Here is an 8,907-nt window from a genome sequence, read left to right as displayed (position 1 = left end):
AAGGCTGTTAAGTCACCCTGTCCAGGTGGGAAGGATCCACTGAAAATGCACATTTGAATAATTACTGCATCACCTGAGTCTCTAGCATGTACCAGGCACTATGACGCTTGCCAAATCCCTAAAAACCCCACAAAGCGGATATGCTATTAGTTGAACTTTGCAGGTGATGAAGCTGAGGTTCAGAGGTGAGCAACCATGACCAAGTACCCTGTATGTACCAGAATATCAATCAGACTGGTCAACGTATCCAATAAAGCCAAACATTAGTCTGATCAGTACGCCTAGATGCAAGGCTGTAAAGGCGCAAAATATGTCCCAGCACGAGAAAGAGCAGTGCCAAGTACCCCAGCAAAGAAGCAGTGTTCATATCTTGCTTTCTTAATCGAAATAACTGCACATCAACCCACAATTTCCTACTCTGTTAATAGGAGAAAAATACCAATGTGCGTTGTCCTGTAAAACTACCTTAAAAGAATATGTATGATCCTGAGTGCTTTAGTAATGACCCCAAATCACCATCATGAAGTTGGGATACTTCTTAAAACACTGCAAGTCTTACACACTGGCATATAGAATCTGTAAAGTCAGTTCTTTGGGTAATGATGGTAGATAGAAGTGGCCCAGAAGGACAGAAGACAGAAAATAGAGCAGAAACGATTTGTCCAGAGGTGACAATGGGTCATAGCCAAGGTTCAAGCATTACGAGGGAGGTGGTGAAAATAGTAATGGGCATAGAGTGTAATAAGTCAAGGATATCTAATGTAGTTTCTAATGAATGTTTGTGAAAGACATATAACTAAAAAGATAATAGGCTGGGAGGTGAAACAATACAAAACATTTGATATATTTTTTACAAGGATAAAAGAAGATAGAAATGAACATTAAAGAAGTAGGTCTTTAGAAATAGAAATAGAATATAGAAAAACTATAAGATGGTTACTAACCTCACAATATGATGAGGCAACTTAGATTTATTTTGTTTAAATAAATTGGTAGACTATATTTACAGTAGTTTTAAGTTTAAAGAGAATTTTTGAGCAGAGTATTGAGTTCCCATACACCCCCTCACATCTATTCCCCAAACCACACTTTCCCCTATTATTAACGTCTTGCATTAGTGTGGGGCATTTTTTTACAATTGATGAGCCAATGTTCATACATTATTATTAACTAATATCCATAGTTTACATTACAGTTTACTCTGTTGTATATCCTATGGGTTTTGACGAATGTATGACAAGCATTGACCATTACAGTGTCATACAGAATAGCTTAAGTGCCCTCCGTTTTCCAGGATGTCCTATAGCTGAAATCATACAGCATGTATCCATTTCAGTTTGGCATCTTTCATTTAGCAATATGCGTTTAGGGTTCCTCCATGTCTCTTCCATTTAGTACTCTTATAGCTCAAGCTGCCATAACATAATACTATAGGCTTAGTGACTTTAACAACTCACAGTTCTAGAGGCTTGGAAGTCTAAGATCACGGTGCTGGCCAATTCAGTGCCTGGTGAGGGCTCTCTTGCTGGCTTGCAGACAACTGTCTTTTCACTGTGTCCTCACATGTTGGAGAGAGACAGAAAAAATTCTCTGGTTTCTTCTTATAGGGGCACTAATAGAGCCTAATCCTCATGACATCATTTAATCTAATTACCTGCCAAAGGCCCCATCTCCAAATACCATCACTTTCTTAGAGCTTGAATATATGAATTTTGGGGGAACAGAATTCAGTTGACAGTCTCATTCTTCTAACAGTATAAAATATGACTAATAAAGAAAGCTCATCATTAAATTATCTCTTTCCTAGCAATACATAGATATTTACGTGCTGTTTTAAACCATTTATATATTTTTTTACATCTTTATTGGAATATAATTGCTTTACAATGGTGTGTTAGTTTCTGATTTATAACAAAGCGAATCAGTCATACATACACACATGTTCCCATATCTCTTCCCTCTTGCATCTCCCTCCCTCCCCCCCTCCCTATCCCACCCCTCTAGGTGGTCACAGAGCACCGAGCTGATGTCTCTGTGCCACGTGGCTGCTTCCCACTAGCTATCTATTTTACGTTTGGTAGTGTATATATGTCCATGGCACTTTCTCGCTTTGTCACAGCTTCCCCTTCCCCTTCCCCATATCCTCAAGTCCATTCTCGAGTAGGTCTGTGTCTTTATTCCTGTCTTACCCCTAGGTTCTTCATGACATTTTTTTTTACATATTAATTGGAGTATAATTGCTTTACAATGGTGTGTTAGTTTCTGTTTTATAACAAAGTGAATCAGTTATACATAAACATATGTTCCCATATCTCTTCCCTCTTGCGTCTCCCTCCCTCCCACCCTCCCTATCCCACCCCTCCAGGTGGTCACAAAGCCCCGAGCTGATCTCCCTGTGCTATGCGGCTGCTTCCCACTAGCTAGCGACCTTATATTTGGTAGTGTATCACAGCTTACCCTTCCCCCTCCCCATATCCTCAAGTCCATTCTCTAGAAGGTCTGTGTCTTTTTTTTTTTTTTTTTTTTGCGGTACGCGGGACTCTCACTGTTGTGGCCTCTCGTGTTGCGGAGCACAGGCTCCGGACGCGCCGGCTCAGCCGCCATGGCTCACGGTCCCAGCCGCTCCGCGGCATGTGGGATCTTCCTAGACCTGGGCACGAACCCGTGTCCCCTGCATCGGCAGGCAGACTCTCAACCACTGCGCCACCAGGGAAGCCCCAGGTCTGTGTCTTTATTCCTGTCTTACCTCTAGGTTCTTCATCACATTTTTTTTCTTAAATTCTATATATATGTGTTAGCATACGGTATTTGTCTTTTTCTTTCTGACTTACTTCACTCTGTATGACAGACTCTAGGTCCATCCACCTCACTACAAATAACTCAATTTCATTTCTTTTTATGGCTGAGTAATATTCCATTGTATATATGTGCCACATCTTCTTTTTCCATTCATCTGATGATAGACACTTAGCTTGTTTCCATCTCCGGGCTATTGTAAATAGAGCTGCAATGAACATTTTGGTACATCACTCTTTTTGAATTATGGTTTTCTCAGGGTATATACCCAGTAATGGGATTGCTGGGTCATATGGTAGTTCTATTTGTAGTTTTTTAAGGAACCTCCATATTGTTCTCCATAGTGGCTGTACCAATTCACATTCCCACCAGCAGTGCAAGAGTGTTCCCTTTTCTCCACACCCTCTCCAGCATTTATTGTTTCTAGATTTCTTAATGATGGCCATTCTGACTGGTGTGAGATGATATCTCATTGTAGTTTTGAGTTGCATTTCTCTAATGATTAATGATGTTGAGCATTCTTTCATGTGTTTGTTGGTAGTCTGTATATCTTCTGTGGAGAAATGTCTATTTAGGTCTTCTGCCCATTTTTGGATTGGGCTGTTTGTTTTTTTGTTATTGAGCTGCATGAGCTGCTTATAAATTTTGGAGATTAATCCTTTGTCCGTTGCTTCATTTGCAAATATTTTCTCCCATTCTGTGGGTTGTCTTTTGGTCTTGTTTATGGTTTCCTTTGCTGTGCAAAAGCTTTGAAGTTTCATTAGGTCCCATGTGTTTATTTTTGTTTTGATTTCCATTTCTCTAGGAGGTGGGTCAAAAAGGATCTTGCTGTGATTTATGTCATGGAGTGTTCTGCCTATGTTTTCCTCTAAGAGTTTGATAGTTTCTGGCCTTACATTTAGATCTTTAATCCATTTTGAGCTTACTATTATGTATGGTGTTAGGGAGGGATCGAATCTCATACTTTTACATGTCCCTGTCCAGTTTTCCCAGCACCACTTATTGAAGAGGCTGTCCTTTCTCCACTGTACATTCCTGCCTCCTTTCTCAAAGATAAGGTGACCATATGTGTGTGGGTTTATCTCTGGGCTTTCTATCCTGTTCCATTGATCTATCTTTCTGTTTTTCTGCCAGTACCATACTGTCTTGATTACTGTAGCTTTGTAGTATAGTCTGAAGTCAGGGAGCCTGATTCCTCCAGCTCGGTTTTACGTTCTCAAGATTGCCTTGGCTATTCGGGGTCTTTTGTGTTTCCATACAAATTGTGATATTTGTTGCTCGAGTTCTGTGAAAAATGCCAGTGGTAGTTTGATAGGGATTGCATTGAATCTGTAGATTGCTTTGGGTAGTAGAGTCATTTTCACAATGTTGATTCTTGCCATCCAAGAACATGGTATATCTCTCCATCTATTTGTATCATCTTTAATTTCTTTCATCAGTGTCTTATAATTTTCTGCATACAGGTCTTTTGTCTCCTTAGGTAGGTTTATTCCTAGAAATTTTATTCTTTTTGTTGCAGTGGTAAATGGGAGTGTTTTCTTGATTTCACTTTCAGATTTTTCATCATTAGTGTATAGGAATGCCAGAGATTTCTGTGCATTAATTTTGTATCCTGCTACTTTACCAAATTCATTGATTAGCTCTAGTAGTTTTCTGGTAGCATCTTTAGGATTCTCTATGTATAGTATCATGTCATCTGCAAACAGTAACAGCTTTACTTCTTCTTTTCCGATTTGGATTCCTTTTATTTCCTTTTCTTCTCTGATTACTGTGGCTAAAACTTTCAAAACTATGTTGAATTAGATTGGTGAGAGTGGGCAACCTTGTTTTGTTCCTGATCTTATTGGAAATGCTTTCAGTTTTTCACCATTGAGGACAATGTTGGCTGTGGGTTTGTCATATATGGCCTTTATTATGTTAAGGAAAGTTCCCTCTATGCCTACTTTCTGCAGGGTTTTTATCATAAATGGTTGTTGAATTTTGTCAAAAGCTTTCTCTGCATCTATTGAGATGATCATATGGTTTTTCTCCTTCCATTTGTTAATATGGTATATCACGTTGATTGATTTGCGTATATTGAAGAATGCTTGCATTCCTGGAATAAACCCCACTTGATCATGGTGTATGATCCTTTTAATGTGCTGTTGGATTCTGTTTGCTAGTATTTTGTTGAGGATTTTTGCATCTATGTTCATCAGTGTTATTGGCCTGTAGTTTTCTTTCTTTGTGACATCCTTGTCTGGTTTTGGTATCAGGGTGATGGTGGCCTTGTAGAATGAGTTTGGGAGTGTTCCTCCTTCTGCTATATTTTGGAAGAGTTTGAGAAGGATAGGTGTTAGCTCTTCTCTAAATGTTTGATACAATTCACCTGTGAAGCCATCTGGTCCTGGGTTTTTGTTTGTTGGAAGATTTTTAATCACAGTTTCAATTTCAGTGCTTGTGATTGGTCTGTTCATATTTTCCATTTCTTCCTGATTCAGTCTTGGCAGGTTGTGCATTTCTAAGAATTTGTCCATTTCTTCCAGGTTGTCCATTTTATTGGCATAGAGTTGCTTGTAGTAATCTCTCCTGATCTTTTGTATTTCTGCAGTGTCAGTGGTTACTTTTCCTTTTTCATTTCTAATTCTATTGATTTGAGTCTTCTCCCTTTTTTTCTTGATGAGTCTGGCTAATGGTTTATCAATTTTGTTTATCTTCTCAAAGAACCAGCTTTTAGTTTTATTGATCTTTGCTATCGTTTCCTTCATTTCTTTTTCATTTATTTCTGATCTGATTTTTATGATTTCTTTCCTTCTGCTAACTTTGGGTTTTTTTGGTTGTTGTTCTTCTTCTTTCTCTAATTGCTTTAGGTGCAAGTTTAGGTTGTTTATTCGACATGTTTCCTGTTTCTTAAGGTAGGATTGTATTGCTATAAACTTCCCTCTTAGAACTGCTTTTGCTGCCTCTCCTAGGTTTTGGGTTGTGGTGTCTCCATTGTCATTTGTTTCTAGGTATTTTTTGATTTCCTCTTTGATTTCTTCAATGATCACTTCATTATTAAGTAGTGTATTGTTTAGCCTCCATGTGTTTGTATTTTTTACAGATCTTTTCCTGTAATTGATATCTAGTCTCATAGCGTTGTGGTCAGAAAAGATACTTGATACAATTTCAATTTTCTTAAATTTACCAAGGCTTGATTTGTGACCCAAGATATGATCTATCCTGCAGAATGTTCCATGAGCACTTGAGAAAAATGTGTATTCTGTTGTTTTTGGATGGAATGTCCTATAAATATCAATTAAGTCCATCTTGTTTAATGTATCATTTAAAGCTTGTGTTTCCTTATTTATTTTCATTTTGGATGATCTGTCCATTAGTGAAAGTGGGGTGTTAAAGTTCCCTACTATGAATGTGTTACTGTCGATTTCCCCTTTTATGGCTGTTAGTATTTGCCTTATGTATTGAGGTGCTCCTATGTTGGGTGCCTAAATATTTACAATTGTTATATCTCCTTCTTGGATCGATCCCTTGATCATTAGGTAGTGTCCTTCTTTGTGTCTTCTAATAGTCTTTATTTTAAAGTCTATTTTGACTGATATGAGAACTGCTACCCCAGCTTTCTTTTGATTTCGATTTGCATGGAATATCTTTTTCCATCCCCTTACTTTCAGTCTGTATGTGTCTCTAGGTCTGAAGTGGGTCTCTTGTAGACATCATATATATGGGTCTTGTTTTTGTATCCATTCAGCCAATCTGTGTCTTTTGGTGGGAGCATTTAGTCCATTTACATTTAAGGTAATTATCGATATGTGTGTTCCTATTCCCATTTTCTTAATTGTTTTGGGTTCGTTATTGTAGTTCTTTTCCTTCTCTTGTGTTTCTTGCCTAGAGAAATTCCTTTAGCATTTGTTGTAAAGCTGGTTTGGTGGTGCTGAACCCTCTCAGCTTTTGCTTGTCTGTAAAGGTTTTAATTTCTCCATCAAATCTGAATGAGCTCCTTGCTGGGTAGAGTAATCTTGGTTGTAGGTTTTTCTCCTTCATCATTTTAAATATGTCCTGCCAGTCCCCTCTTGCTTGCAGAGTTTCTGCTGAGAGATCAGCTGTTAACGTTATGGGGATTCCCTTGTGTGTTATTTGTTGTTTTTCCCTTGCTGCTTTTAATAGGTTTTCTTTGTATTTAATTTTTGACAATTTGATTAATATGTGTCTTGACGTGTTTCTCCTTGGATTTTTCCTGTATGGGACGCTCTGTGCGTCCTGGACTTGATTAACTATTTCCTTTCCCATATTAGGGAAGTTTTCAACTATAATCTCTTCAAATATTTTCTCAGTCCCTTTCTTTTTCTCTTCTTCTTCTGGAACCCCTATAATTCGAATGTTGGTGCGTTTAGTGTTGTCCCAGGGGTCTCTGAGACTGTCCTCAGTTCTTTTCATTCTTTTTTCTTTCTTCTGCTCTGCAGTAGTTATTTCCACTATTTTATCTTCCAGGTCACTTATCCGTTCTTCTGCCTCAGTTATTCTGCTATTGATCCAATCTAGAGTATTTTTCATTTCACTTATTGTGTTGTTCAAAAAGAGGAAAAGAGGAGAAAATCATAAATCTTGCTCTCAAAGTCCACCTCCTCAAGTTGGGATGATTCCTTGTCTATTCATGTATTCCACAGATGCAGGATACAAGTTGATTGTGGAGCTTTAATCCGCTGCTTCTGAGGCTGCTGGGAGGGATTTTCCTTTCTCTTCTTTCTTCGCACAGCTCCCGGGGCTCAGCTTTGGATTTGGCCCCGCCTCTGCATGTAGGTCGCCGGAGGGCATCTGTTCTTCGCTCAGACAGGATGGGGTTAAAGGAACAGCTGCTTCGGGGACTCTGACTCACTCAGGCCTGGGGGAGGGAGGGGTACGGAGTGCGGGGCGAGCCTGCGGCGGCAGAGGCTGGCGTGATGTTGCACCAGCCCGAGGTGTCCCGTGCACTCTCCCGGGGAAGCTGTCCCTGGATCCCGGGACCCCGGCAGTGGCGGGCTGCACAGCCTCCCCGGAAAGGGAGTGTGGACAGTGACCTGCGCTCGCACACAGGCCTCTTGGCGGTGGCAGCAGCAGCCCCAGCATCCCACGCCCGCCTCTGGGGTCCGCGCTTTTAGCCGCGGCTCGCGCCCGTCTCTGGAGCTCCTTTAAGCAGCGCTCTTAATCCCCTCTCCTCGCGCACCAGGAAACAAAGAGGGAAGAAAAAGTCTCTTGCCTCTTCGGCAGGTCCAGACTTTTTCCCGGACTCCCTCCCGGCCAGCCGTGGTGCACTTACCCCTTCAGGCTGTGTTCAGGCTGCCAACCCCAGTCCTCTCCCTGTGCTCCCGACAGAAACCTGAAACCCGAGCCTCAGCTCACAGCCCCGCCCGCGCCGGTGGCCGAGCAGACAAGCCTCCGGCTGCTGAGTGCCGATCGGCACCCATCCTCTGTGCGGGAATCTCTCCGCTTTGCCCTCCGCACCCCTGTTGCTGTGCTCTCCTCCGCTACTCCCAAGCTTTCCCCCTCTGCCACCTGCAGTCTCTGCCCTTGAAGGGGCTTCCTAGTGTGTGGAAACCTTTCCTGCCTCACAGCTCCCTCCCACTGGTGCAGGTCCCGTCCCTATCCTTTTGTCTCTGTTTATTCTTTTTTCTTTTGCCCTACCCAGAGTGCATGGGGAGTTTCTTGCCTTTTGGGGGGTCTGAGGTCTTCTGCCAGCGTTCAGAATGTGGTCTGTAGGAGCTGTTCCACGTGTAGATGTATTTCTGGTGTATCTGTGGGGAGGAAGGTGATCTCCGTGTCTTACTCTTCCGCCATCTTCCCCCAGGCCCCTAAGGAGTTTTATTAGCAACTAATCAAGATGTTTTTTCACAAGGCTCCCGATTAGCTGTTGGTATACTAAGAGTGAATCAGAGTTAGCATAGTTTCTGATTTCTTTACATTGTCTATGTGGATGATCATATTTTTACTGCTGGGGGTGGCGGTGGTGGGGAGTGAGGGAATGTTGCTTTCCTGCTCCTGATGTTTCAGTCCTGTCAAGAGAGCGCGTAGGGTCCTATCAGCGCTGCTTCTTTACTGACTCTGCCCCAGGGTGATCAAGTGACTTATATAGAAAGCTTGAAAAGAATTAAGTGAGCA

This window comes from Mesoplodon bidens (genome assembly GCF_964165515.1).
Source record: "Mesoplodon bidens genome assembly, contig: HAP1_SCAFFOLD_96, whole genome shotgun sequence".
Classification (NCBI taxonomy): Eukaryota; Metazoa; Chordata; class Mammalia; order Artiodactyla; family Ziphiidae; genus Mesoplodon; species Mesoplodon bidens.
This window is presented reverse-complemented; position numbering follows the sequence as displayed.